The 14,580-nt window shown below is 36.5% G+C and overlaps 1 protein-coding gene across 10 annotated transcripts in view; it reads left to right on the top strand.

The window, feature by feature from the left end:
- Positions 1 to 14,580, top strand: part of MTMR3 (myotubularin related protein 3) — a 66,703-nt gene that overhangs the window by 7,903 nt on the left and 44,220 nt on the right. For all 10 annotated transcript variants that reach the window (XR_002831791.1, XR_002831792.1, XM_023762950.1 and 7 more), the window contains exon 2: positions 13,364 to 13,414. The gene's annotated coding sequence lies outside the window, so the exon portion shown is untranslated. The remainder of the gene's footprint in view (positions 1 to 13,363; positions 13,415 to 14,580) is intronic.

Here is a 14,580-nt window from a genome sequence, read left to right as displayed (position 1 = left end):
TTTGTATCTTAATTTCTTCAGTATCTTATAATTTTTTGAGTACAGGTCTTTTACCTCCTTGGTTAACTTTATTCCTAGGTATCTTTTTTATTTATTTTGAAATTTTTATTTTTCAATTACAGTTGACATAATATTGTGTTAGTTTCAGGTGTACACTCCAGTGATTAGACATTATGTAGCTTACTAAGTGATCATCCTGATAAACCTTGTACCCATCTGCACCATACATAGTCTTTAGAATATTGACTATATTTCCTGTGCTGTACTTTATATCCCCATGACTCTCCTGTAACTACCATTTGTACTTCTTAATCCCTTCACATTTCCATCCATCCTTCATTCTTAGTTTTCTTAATATACTGTGCATTTATTTTACATTTCCTCAACAATATGTCTTAAGCAAATGTTCTCAAGTATTATATAACATTCCATAATATGAACATAATTCTTTACCGGTATTTTGACTGAAAAGCTTCTAGCATTGAGCAAGTGGTTAAGGAGTGGAAGTAGTGTGTGGAGAGTAGAGCAGGTGAGGACCAAGTCACTCTGGGAGGCACCTAGATGGGCCTCTATACAAATAACCTTTTCACTTCTTTCAGTTAAATCAATTTTAGTAATTTTTTTCTTAGCATTTGATTTTCCAGTTATTTTTAAAAGCCTAAATTGTGTGTGTATACTTTTAAAATCAACTTTAAGATATTTGTGTATAACAGAAGTAACCTAGTATAATTTGACAGATGTGTACGTTTATAAAACCATTACCTCTTTCAAGATATAGAATATTTCCACTGCCCCCCAAAAAGGTTCCTGATGCTCTTTTACAGTCAGTTCTCCCCTTTGCCCCAGCAAACCATGGATGTGGTCACTATAGATTAGTTTTGCTTATTACATAACTCAGTAAAAATGATAATTCCCAGACCTTTTATGTGGACTTCTGAGCTTATGATTATATTTAGTTTGCTAAGAAAGTGAACTTTAAAAGGATGAACTTTTAAGAGTTGTTGGCTAAAATATCGAATTTATTTAGAGTTGAGAGTAGTTTCTGAATGGTGACCTGCAACTTCACTATTTAATTAGAAAAAGATTTTGTTTTAAATTCTGCAGTGGAAATACTGACACAACAAGGTTAACAGTACTTGCATCTCTGAAAGGAGAGAGCTAGTGGAATGAAGATAGCAGTAGTTGATATGCCCCTATCTATTTCCATACTTGCCTCTTAAATGTTAGTTTCATTGTCCTGCTGTATTTACCATTACATACATTGATTTTGGTTTATGTTGTCTTATACATAAAGACATTGTTTTGATAAAGGACAATATCCCAAATGATAAGTGTTTAGTTTTTGCCAAAGCTGTATTTAAAAAAAAATAATTTTCCATTTCTGTAGTCTCATTAAAAGGGGAAAAAACCTTTCCATATTTTTATTTTTATTTTCAAGTAGATTAAGACAGTAGAGGGGAGTGTATCTAATTTGATTTCTAGCCCTTTTGCAAAAACAGTTAATGTTATGGACTCATCAAGATTTTATGTTATTTGGTGGGAACTCCTGACAACCAGCTCTTCTTTCTTTGCATGTGCCTTTATCTCATTGCATTGCACACCTTCTACTTAAAGCTTTGCGATAGTTATTCTTTTTAAAAAAATACCCATCTCAGTGGTATAGTCATGTTAATCAAGATTATAGGGACTGGTTATAGATCTTGAGTGCCAGTATAATCCTGTCAGCCTTTTTGTTACAGGTTTTGGATTTAAATTGAGAACTTCTCTGGTCTCTGAAAGTACTCTGTTTGTTTTAACTCTTTTTCTTTAAAATTGAGAAATAATATACATGTAATAGTGTAATAACTTTTAAATTAAATCTTGATAACTTTTTACATATGTATAGACCCATGTAACTACATCCAGATTAAGATAGGACATTTATAGCTCTCCTCCACTAAGACTTCCACCCTTTCCCAGTCAGTACATACTGTAAAGAGAAAACACTATTTTGACTTCTATCACTGTAAGTACCTTTGTTTTTTAGTTTTATAGTAAAAGTTCTTTTAAAAAGTTTCCTTTTTGTTTTGTTTATAAATTTACTAGAGCACTGGAGTGGCATACTTACCCTATTATTAAAGTTACTAGAGGCCTGATGCATGAAATTTGTGCAAGAGTAGGCCTTCCTTCCCCTGGCTGCTGGCACTGGCTTCCCTCTGGCACCTGGGACCGGGGCTTCCTTCTGGCTGCCGGCAGGCACCCGGGACCTGGGCTTCCCACACTTCATCTGGAAGGTCATCCAGTCTAATTAGCATATTACGCTTTTATTATTATGCTTTTATTATTATAGATAACTAGAGGCCTGGTGCACGAAATTTGTGCACAGGTAGGGTCCCTAGGCCTGGCTGGCGATTAGGGCTGATCTGCAGGGTGACCATCGGGGTGATCGGGGGGGCCCCTGCTGGCACCCGCCTTGGCCAGCCTGGCGCTGCCTGCTTGCTGGCCCTGTCTCCCTGTTGCCACTGCTGGTCGCCTCCCTCTGCAGGGAGACTGGCGGGGTGATTGGGGGTCCCCGCTGGCACCCGCCTTGGCTGGCCTGGGGCCTTGGGCTGGGGGCAGCTCCTGCATTGAGCATCTGCCCCCTGGTGGTCAGTGCGTGTCATAGTGATGGGTTGTTCCACTGGTCATTCTGTTGTTCGGTCGATTTGCATATTAGGCTTTTATTATATAGGATAGGATTGCTTGGAAGGCATAGAAGTGAGCAAAGTAAATTATATAATTCAGATTATTAGTAACATCATTCTTAGGTAGTGTTATGCAGCCTTCTTCATGCTTAGAATATACTTTACCTAGGACTAGAGTACAGCCTGCTTTTTCATTTGGATTTTTAAATAAGGAAAATATAGAATAATAAATTAATATAATGAATATTCATGTACTTAGAGACTAACAGTATTAATCTGTCATGTTTATGCCAGATTTTAAAGAATAACTTTTTTGCTTTGATGTAATTTCAAATCTAATAACATAAATAATATGAGGAACTTACCAGTGTCCTTCACCAGTTGTTTACATTTTATTTCATGTTTTATCATTCTCCATTTTTCCCCCCTGAACCATTTGAGAGTAAGTTGGAGGCACTATGACCCTTTGCTTCAGAATACTTTAGAATTTATTTCCAAGAATAAGATAAGGATATTCTTTTATGTAATCACAGAGTGATTCTGGGGTTTTATAGTTTAATTTTGAGGATAATATTATATCTAAATTCTTAGATACACCTCAGAGTTGGCACATATTACCTCAGGTTTCTGTATGATCAGAATTTTCAGTATGCTTTTTAAGCTTCTTAATTAAATGCATATATAGTTTATTTTACCTCTTGGTCAAGACATTTTGAAATATGAGAATTAAAATGCATTTTGCTGACTTCTGTTTATATTTCATTGGGTTGTTGTCACCAGGTATTACAGCATGTATCTTCACATAAGTTTTGAACTAAGGAGGTACTAATCAGACTTTAGTCTGTTAATGGCCTTTGTACATTGATATTGTAAAGTATCAAGATGATACTATAAACCCAACAGAATTTTTAGTTGTCTCTTATCACCACCTCCTGCAGAGATGATGTGCTTATCCAAGCCACATTTATTCTCCTATCTGTTCTCCCTGTAACAGTACACATTTTTAGGGCAATTAATTTATGCATAAAGACATCATATCTGTGGAAGTGAGTAAATTTTTTGTGAAAATTAAACTCAGGACACTAAAATTCTTTGCACACATCTAACCAAAGGAGCAACTATCCATAGTGGAGTACTCAAAGAGGTGGTGGTTTACCACATGCCCTCTTGGATATTCTGGAGCCCAATTTTTTATCTTATACATGTAACTTCTGGAGTTTTCTTTTGTTACATTTGCATTTTAATGTAAAATTTATATCTCTTTCCTTAATATTTAACTTCCAGAACTTTATTTTACACAGTCATATTTGTAGAAGTTGAAAAGATCCTATCATTGTTTTAGGGGAAAACTGCATTTAGGTGATCATGTCACATCATGGTAACGTGTCCATTCTACCCTGGTATTTATTTTTTTAATTTTTAGCAAACATTTATTAGAATAGACAGTACTAAGCACACTGGTATTTTAGATTATAGAAGTGTACTAGTTCTTTGACTTTGGACAACTTAATTAATCCTTGAGAGACTTGGAGGCATCATTGTGAAATAGGCTAAGTAGTGCCTACCTCAACAGTCCTATGAAGATTAAATGATATGTGAAAAGTACATAGCTCAGTGATTGGCTCTTCATTTAGTAAATTCTAGCTTTTAAATATAAAGATAATGGCATTTCTTCACAGTTTGGTTTTGTTTAACAAAGTATATACCCTTTTAGACTAGTTTTACTAAGCCTATATAGTTTTATTCTAGTATTTAAATAGAGTTCTGTATGCAGTATTTTAACTTATTTTCTTGTGAACTAAGTAATAGATTCTTCTATAATGAGACCTTTTAAGAGTTTTTTAGTGTATATAGTTGCTCATTGATCAACACGGGTTTGAACCACATGGGTCCACTTATACATGAATTCTTTTTCAATACATATATTGGAATTTTTTTGGAGATTTACAACAATTTGAGAAAATGCAGATAAACTTTATGTTCTTAAAAATATATCCTTTTTTCTAATTTACTTTATTGTAAGAATATAATATATAATACATATAGCATACAAAATATTTATTAATTGGCTATATAGGCTATCAGTAAAGCTTCACAATATGTATTAATTGACTATATAGGCTATCAGTAAAGCTTCTGGTCAACAGTAGGCTATTAGTAAAGTTTTGGGGGAGTCAAAAGTTATGAGTGGATTTTCAACTCTGGTGGGTGTCAGAGCCTGTAATCCTTGCATTGTTCATGGGTCAACTGTATTGGTTTATTCTCCAATAATCCTCTGAGGCTGTTTGGTCAGGGTAGATAATTATATTTCTTTTGAAAGCTCAAGAAACATACCTAGAGAGTGTGTGGTTTAATTATTGATATATGACAGGGCATTTATTAGCCAACATGTATGTGATTACTAAGTGCCGGTACACTTCCAGTTGCTTCTGTGTATTAGATCACTTAATCTTTACAATAACACTATGAGATATTGTTGCCATCAGAAGCATGTTAATGACAAATGACCTACTCAGGATTACAGAATAATAAATGTCTGAATTAGGTTTTGAGGCAAGGTCAGGCTGACTCTAAAGCTGTGCCAGAATGCCTAAAAACACTCTTTAAAATGCTACAGTACATTTTAAATTCATAAACACGAATGTTCCTTTGAAGGCTTTGTTTTAAACATCAGAAACTGAAGTGATACAGTAAAAGCAGAAATCGTATTCTTCCACTCTGCCACGAGCTGTGGAGCATAAAATAAAGGAAGAAAAACGGGATTTAATCTTAAATTCTGACTTTTGCAAAATAATATTTACCTGTCTGATTAGGTTTACTGTCTCATAAAATAATCCCTTCTGTCCTTGTATCCTTTTCTGGGGGAAAGTTTAGAAGCTGGAGACAAAACTAGCTAGCTAATCTGAAATCCCTTAGATGGGTTTACATTTCTTTTTATTCTGTAGTTTACACTTGTAATTTGGACCAAGATTAGATTTAAGAAAAACAAAAAGATTCCTTAACTTCTCCCATTTTGTTACAGTATGACCCTAGCCCCATATAATAATTTTTTTTCTTGAAAGTCAGATTATTTGGGTATGCTTGGAAACTTTTAGGTAGCTGTCTCATTAATATACTCATCACATGGACCAAATTGTCTCATCCGGTCAGCTTTTTGATTCCTTGCCCTTACAGTTTTTCTGTTGTGCTGGTACCCATAACAACACAAACTTAAGAGCCCAGTAATGCAGGGCAAGTAGACTTCCTTCCTACCCTGGAGTTTTTTCCTATACTAGATGCCAGCTCTGAGGATGGTGAACATGGGAGTTTAATAAAAACCTGGTTTCCTGACTTTATCCCATTACATTAGATTGTCTCAGTGCTGAAATACAGGTTTTAAGAAAGTGGGTAGAAAAGAGTGCCCAGCTTGAGGATATTTAATATATGTTCAGCTTTGTTAACATTGCAGAAAACGTCAGTGGCTGACGTTTAATAACTAGAAGCCCTGTGCATGGATTCGTGCACCGGTGGGGTCCCTCGGCCTGGCCTGCACCCTCTCACAATCCAGGACCCCTTGGGGGATGTTGGATAGCTGGTTTCGACCTGATCCCTACAGGCCCGAACCAGACAGGAGGGAGCCTGATCCTGTGGGTTGAGCATCTGTTCCCTGGTGGTCAGTGCGCATCATAGGTGTTCGATCACTTAGGCTTTTATATATATAGATAATAATCTGTAGTAAGTCTTTTGAAAAATTGGTGTCAATTAAATAGTTCATAGCCATTCATTTGCCTTGGTAAATTATTTTTTATAAGAGAAGTATCTTACATATATATTTTTAATGTTATTGATTTCAGAGAGGAAGGGAGAGGGAAAGAGAGAAATATCAGTGATGAGAGAGAATCATTGACTAGCTGCCCCTTGCATGCCCCACACTGGGAATTGAGCCTGCAACCCAGGCATGTGCCCTGACTGGGAATCGAATGGTGACCTCCTGGTTCATAAGTTGATGCTCAACCACTGAGCCATGCCAGCCAGGCCTGTTTCTTTTTACATGTATCTCTTTCCCTCCCTCTTAGCCTGTCTTGGCTTTATGATAATCACTGTTTGGCTTTCATTTGTATTGTTACCCATGTATGCATTTGTAAACAGTACTTTAGTTTTGTCGGTTTTTGAATGGAATAATACTGTATATATTTTCTATTTTGCTGCTTTTGCACATTCCTATGTATTATGTTGATCTAGTTCATTTTTATTGCTATTTTGTATATTATGCAACATTTTGTTTACCAGAGAGCTTGAATATACACATTATTCCTTCTGTTTCTTTCAGACATTAGTTTCTTTGACAAACTATTTTCATTTTGGAAAATGCAAAGAAATATATGACTGGCTCAGATTGACCTTGGAGGTGTGATGTTATTAATAGTTATAGTTATGTTCACATGCTTATTGTAAACTTGATCATTCCAATTACTTGTTTATGTGGATTTTTTTCATGCTGAATTGAATAGTACCGAAGTTTTTAATATATAAAAGTATACTCCATAATGTAGATTTATATTAGGCTGTATGTTTGAGAACTTTTTCATCTTGTTTTAGAGAATATTTTACCAATATTTAAATACATTTAGTATGAATATAAGTAATTTAGACAGTGCTTTTTAAAAAAAGAAAACCCCTCTCCCTTTCTGATTAATGGATTAAGCAAAATGATAGTTTGAGAATTTTTTAAATGTAAGGTTTTGTTTTGTTTTTAGTGTGAACCTATGACTTGTCTGAGTTTTTCTGAGTTGTTAACTTAAGTGCAGTCATGAAATAACAAAAATAATTAGGAAGAATAATGAATTGAGCTTATTTCTTATTAGCTCCTCTTTTCATAAGTAAAGCATGTTGATAAATTCTACCTTTTGACTTACACTGGAAAGTTCCTTTTCTTCCTGTATTTGGAGGGCAGTCACTTGTGTCCTTCTGTTTAGGTGAGATAAACATTAGTAGTTTAAAAGGGTGGCTCAGTTTTTTTCTGGGGATCTGTTGAATTGTATGGTTTTAAAGGGATTCTTAAGATGGTGTTCTGGTCAAGGCAATTTCTGTTTTTTGTTTTTTGGCTATTTAATAATTGAGGAGAACTGCTTTGAAAGAGTAGGTATTTGAACTTACCATTTTGAACAAAGTCCACATTATAGTGTTATTGAAGATTATTTGGTGTTTTATTGGCTTGTTTTAAAAAATTAGCAACTCCCTACCTAATTGCCAGTATATAAATTTTAACTAGGTCAGGAGAAGAGTGGGCTCTTCATTGCATATAGCCTCTGCTATTTGAATTTTGTCTCTTTCCTCTGAATGTACCTATTGGCTAGCCTGAGTGGACAGTTTTTAATTATGATGACAGCAGTTTAAAATTCAAATCTGTTTCTTCTCTTCATTGTTAAATTGTATGCTTAAAGGATGAATTCGCATTTATATTCAGCTTTCTGGTCCTTGTCCTTTTTTTTTTTGGTTCTTGTCCATTTTGATGCCTGTTAACTCTGAGTAAAATGAGTGGAGGGACCCAGAACTTTGAAGAGTATAGATGGAGAGAGGAACATTCAGGTTTCTAATATATAATATTAATATACTAGCCGAAACCGGTTTGGCTCAGTGGATAGAGAGTCGGCCTGCGGACTGAAGGGTCCCGGGTTCGATTCCGGTCAAGGGCATGTACCTGGGTTGCGGGCACATCCCCAGTGGGGGATGTGCGGGAGGCGGCTGATCGATGTTTCTCTCTCATCGATGTTTCTAACTCTCTCCCTTCCTCTCTGTAAAAAATCAATAAAATATATTTAAAAAAAATATACTAATAAGCAATGTGCAGATTAGCTAGGTTTGGGATAATACTGATAACTATTTTTTTAGTGTAGTTTACTTCCAGAAAATGCAGTTAAAATTTTGTTCTTTAATCAGTAGGAGGCAGTTACAGAGTCTGCAATCTCATGTTAAGAGATAATCATATGATACTAGAGGCCCGGTGCACAAAATTCATGCGCTTGGGGGAGAGGGGTCCCAAAGCCCGGCCTGCACCCTCTTGCAGTCTGAGAGCCCTCAGGGGATGTCTGACTGCCATGAGCCCGGCTTCTGGCTGAGTGGCGCTCCCCCTGTGGGAGCGCACTGACCACCAGGGGGCAGCTCCTGTGTTGAGTGTCTGCACCCTGGTGGCCAGTGCACGTCATAGTGACTGGTCATTCCACCTTTCGGTTGATTTGCATATTAGCCTTTTATTATATAGGATGTTAAGAAGAGCAGAAGTCATTATAAGGTTCTCTTTTCTCTCTCTCTGTCCTGTCTCTTCAATTTATCCTATGGGGTACAGGGGAATACAAGTTACTTCTTTCCTGTTCACCAGAGGTAACTGAGAGCGAGTAGGACATGAATGAGTGTGCAGGAATTTGCCTTCTCTTAATTTCCTAAAGGTAGACTTCAGAACCAATCAAAGAAACAAAAGTCAGGAAACATTTTTCCTAGCCTGGGGCAATAATAAATATTGAACTACCTCTGGCACTTAGATAAAATGATCTTGCTTGGCTTTTATTTAAAAATTTTATTTATTGATTTTAGAAGGAGGAAGGGAAGTACGGTATTCAGAGCATCTCCCACACTAAAAAAAAGTCTATCTCCATCCCTGTCCCTTCTCCCCTTTGCCAAAAAAAATAAAAAAAAATGAACCACTCATGGTCACAGAATTACCAAGATTGATCTTTGGTCATTATCTATTGAAATGGAGATTTTACTTATTACAGTGTTGCTGGTTCAAGAGACTTATTATCAGTAAAAGACTTTTTGATACAGAAATGTGATTATAACATGGAGTTCAGCTAATGGTTTCTGACAACATACTGGATTTTGTTTCTCAAGTAGAAGGTTGTGGGTTTTGCTTAGGAAATGATAATATTTTAGCTGTTTATCTGTGTCCTGCAGCTGGCAGAGGAATGCAGTACACTGATGATGAGTTTGCGTTTGGATCCCTGAAAACTCGCAGACTTTACTTAGGGTTTCCAAAAGACGTAGAAAAGAGACATAGATCTTTTTCTTTTAAGTCATCTTGTTTGGAGATATCACTGAATCAGGACACTGCCGCAATTTCATATTTACTGTTCCTTTTTTTACCTTCTTCAAAGCATGATCCTAATAAGTAGTGGGCGGGGGGGGCGGGGGGGGTCACACTGAGCCCATTCAGCCCTGTTGAGAATATTACAGTTGACACTTAGGACTGCAGCTCCACTGCTGCATCCCTACCTAGTGCCTAAAAGTGCCTATCACCCCAAAATATTTGTCACATAAGTGAATCTCCACCACAGTGGATTTAGGGTAGGTGAAGGCATCTGTTCTTTTTGAACTTTCCTTGTTTCTATTTTCATTTATAGTTCACTTCAACAAGGGTTTTAGAAAAGCTGAAGTTTGGGCTCCTGTTCAGGGAATAAGTCCAAGCCACAGTAGTTTTATTCAGCTGATAAATGCTTGGGTTTTGGTCATTGCTGCTGATTAAATCATCTTTCCATCATGGAATAATCTATCCAACATACCACAGAATCCTAGTTTGGGAAGGTCATGTCATCCCTCAGATATCCGAAAAGTTATTAGGCATAAATGAGGAAACTCCAAAGCTGAAAAACTTGCCCAAATTAGTGACAGTTTTGTGAAGCTACTACTTAAAAGTTAACACTTTTGGCCCTGGTGGTTCAGTTTGTTGGAGCATCATCCTGTACACTAAAAAGTTGCAGGTTTGATTCCCAGTCAGAGCACATACCTAGGTTGTAGGTTTGATCCCTGGTTGGAGTGCGTGCAGAAGGCAACCAATCCATGTTTCTCTCTCAGATTGATGTTTCCCCTTCCCTCTCCTTCTCTCTTAAATCAATAAAAACATATCCTCGGAGAGGATTAAAAAATAAAAGACCAATTTCAAACCTCTGAATTATTTTATATTGCCTCTGTACTCAAGTTTGCTATGAATGTTTCTTAATACGTAGTGCATGTGTTCTTTTATGCAGAAAATTTAAAAATTCCTTTATAATTATTCAGTTTTGAACTCTTTTTAAATATATATATTTTATTGATTTTTTATAGAGAGAAAGGGAGAGGGATAGAGAGTTAGAAACATTGATGAGAGAGAAACATTGATTAGCTGCCTCCTGCACACCCCCTACTGGGGATGTGCCCACAACCAAGGTACATGCCCTTGACCGGAATCAAACCTGGGACCCTTCAGTCCGCAGGCTGAAGCTCTATCCACTGAGCCAAACCGGTTAGGGCCAGTGTTGAACTCTTAATTATCCTGCATTTGGATGGGAGACAGGTCTATGCAAAAAATATTCCAGTGTTCTTTTGAAGTTAAAATGTATCCGCTTAACTCCCCCCGCCCCAAATACTGCTTAACTCTCCCCCCTATTCCCCACTCCAACCCCCCACAACATTTTGTTGTTTGGAATCTTTTATTATGGAAATGGTCTAAATTGGCATGCTTCTTTGCCCTTGTTGTAGCTAATATGGTAGGTGGCATACAGATGATCAATCACATAAGCTATTCCATTCTTGGCCTCCTTAGGGCCTCCGTGCCCTTCCTCTTGGTCATTATCTCATTATCTTCCATAAAGGTTTTTTGTGTTAGGTTCTCCTGTCTAATGCAGCTGCACAGTGATATCCGATATTATAGTATTTAATATTCAAGTCTATTAATTTTTACTTTTTAGGGTTTTCTCTTATAATAGTTGAAATCCTGTCCATAGTATAATATGTAACTGTAATAGTTTTTACCTTATTTCAGGTAATTTCAGATTTATTTTTTACCCCTTCAGAGATGAAACTTAACAGTGACCATAGTTAATCCCTGCCCCACCCCACTTCCCTGGCTATCTCTGTTCATCAATAGTTAATGTGTTTAAGACACTTGTGATTGGACACTTTAGGTTGCTTGGATTTAATATAACCACTTTATGTTTTACCTCTTCAAGTATACGAATATTCAAGGTCACCCAAACATAATTGCTCTTACTTTCTGAGGTATACATGACATATCATGGGATACCTGCTGGTATCATGGGAAGGTAACTTGGAGCACCAGAGACATGGCCTTTATCTGGCAAATCGTCCTAAGAGGCATGGGCAGTTTTAAATTTTTGTTGGAAATGTTTCGCAATGACAGATGTTTGTGGCTTGGGGTGACAGTTATTGAGAAGAAGTGTCATTGCAGTAGACCTGCCTGAACCTTTTTGTTGTATTGAATCAACCTGTTGTTTGGTCCACCTCTTGGAACTTTACACCTTTGGAAACTTCACACAAACACTTCTGTATTAATGGACTTCTCATATCTTTAACAGAATAAATTATCAAATAATTTCTAAGACATATCAGGCAATTCTTACAGTAGGTATAGTGATTCTTTGAATTAAATCAAGCACTATCAATTCATTCTTACCCCTAGACATGACCTGTCTGTTGAATTTAATGACATTTCCCCCCGTATTAACTGGTGGACATACATTTAAGCAGTTAATACTTTCACTTTGGTGGCTTCCTCTGCATTTTCACTATTGTTGAGTTATTAGGCTCTTAATTCATATCTGAACTACTAGTCCAGGATCATCCTATAGTATAAAGGAAAAATAAAAGGAAAAAAATTTATAATGTGTATTTCAGTATTCAAATACTCAGCAAAAATTATACTCTAGTAAGAAAAGGACTTGGAGATTTACAAATCCCTTCAACTTTCCTGCTGTTCTGTGCTGTACCTTGTTAAACAAGTTAATAAGACCAGTCTTGATTCTGGTATGGTTTGTATTTGAAGTTGCATATTATGAATAGCTTTATTTCCTTTCTAATATAGTATGTGGTTAATATGGCATGAGTTACAAAATTTAAATTAAATTACTGGGAGCAAAAATACTACTTATAAAATGTTTAGAACACTTTATTATTGCATGGTTAGGTCTCCCTTTTATGGTTCTTAGTTTAAAAAAATGTTTCTGGAGGTTAGGGGAATAATGTGCTGTACTGACAGACTCCTTCATTTTAGGATTTTGATATTTTGTATAGTCTTGTTCACATATGTGAATTCATGTCATGTAATCAAACAGCCCAAAGGGATGAGTTGTCTGCAAATACTGAGAGAGCCTTACAAAGGAATCAGGTTGATTAGTCTTTTATTTCTGTAAAGGTCAGATTGTTGCCTAGTTGTGACAGTAATTCTTTGTATTGAGACTATACCCCCAACCCCACCCCACCTCCCCTGACCAATTTTTGCTTACACATAAAAGATCCCTTGGTAGAAGCTAATTCTGTGTTGAAACACCTTAAACTCTCAAGTCTAAGCCTAGATCTCTTGTAGTCATATAGTTTTTTAAAGTACTTGTTCCTGTAGTGGCAAAGGTTTGTCTGAGAAGCTATCAGAGTGATGCTTTATTGATCGAGGAAAACATTTAAATAGGAGTAGCTGTAGGTTCCTGGAAAGTTTTGTCTGTACGTATAGTTCTGCAGTTTCTAAAGGCATGCTGAGGCCTGATTGCGTCCATTTTGTGGACAATTAAGCATTCTAAAATCTGCAGTTGACTAAATAGTCCACACTGTATCATTTTTAAAGACAATGTATTATCCTGGCATTCAACCTTGTAGAGAAAAGTCTTGTGGGCAGATCTAAGTGGTTTAACTTGATTCTTAGGATATTTTTCATAAAAATACTGGTTTTTCTTTTGCAGATTTTCTTGTGAAACCTTCTAGTAGAAGAAGTTCTTGGGACAAAGTTCTTGGTAAGTCTCCCCTCCCGCCTACTGTGCTGTTTTGAGGCAGGTAAAACGAATTTACAGATTAATTTGGGGCATCTGTTTGTCCTTGTACACAATATGTACACAATTATTGAGATGAGCTCTTATATTTTCATTTTAATGGTAAGTCTTGAAACGTTTTTTCACTGCTTTTTTCATATGTAATTGTGCCATAATATAATATACTGTGCCTGGAAACTTGTATTTAAGTGGAGATTGAATGAGGTGTAGCCCTACTCTTTTTTTTTTTTTTAATAGATGGTCCTCAACAACATGAAGTTCTTTTAAATTGAAACTTGGTTCTTATTTTGAATTTTCTTAAATTGTTGTTATATATCTGTATGAGAACCAAGGCCATGTTACTAGACTTAGTGGCACTAATTGGATTTTTAAATAGAAAACAAGTTCTAAAAATTTGTTAGCTCTGTCTTCAGTGTGGATATTAATTCCAGTCCTGTCCTTTTCATAGACCTGTGTGTATCTCTTACTGGCTAAGTCTTAATGACTGCCTCTTGTTTCTGCCATCTGTTTAATCTAGGAAATTATAATCTAATATTATTGAAAAGAGAAGTTGTTTTGGTTTTAAGTTTTTAGATCCAAATCATTTTCTTGTTCCAGAACCTTGAACATGGCATGTTAGGCTCTTCACAAGTGGGCTTTAGAAACATCTCCTTCATCAGTCACTGCACAAGTGCACAAGGCTGAAGTGTGGATTAGCACACATGGGAATGTCGGCCTGCAGGTGTTAAAACTTCTGTAGAGCCTTGCCCGTGTAACTCAGTGGTTAGAGCATCAGCCTGAGCACCAGAGAGTCCTGGGTTTGATTTTCAGTCAAGGGTACTTACCTGAGTTGCAGGTTTGATCACCGGCTCCTGTGCGTGTGGGAGGCCATCAGTCAATTAATCAATGTGTTCTCTCGCATTGATGTTTCTCTCCCTCCGCTGTCCTCTTCCTTTCCTTTTCCCCCTTGCCCCCCTCTTCCACTCTCTCTATAAAAATCAATGGAAAAAATATCCTCGGGTGAGAATTAACAACAACAAAAAAACCTGGTAAAGGTATTAGCACAGTTTATGTGAATTTTCAGATGAATGTAGAATATAGAGGCAATAAGGCAATTTTGCCTACTAAGCCAGGTTGGTTCCCACAGATAG

Source organism: Myotis lucifugus, unplaced genomic scaffold, assembly GCF_000147115.1.
Source record: "Myotis lucifugus unplaced genomic scaffold, Myoluc2.0 scaffold_269, whole genome shotgun sequence".
Taxonomy (NCBI): domain Eukaryota; kingdom Metazoa; phylum Chordata; class Mammalia; order Chiroptera; family Vespertilionidae; genus Myotis; species Myotis lucifugus.
The sequence above is the reverse complement of the archived record's forward strand: the minus strand, read 5'-3'. Positions and strand labels throughout refer to the sequence as shown.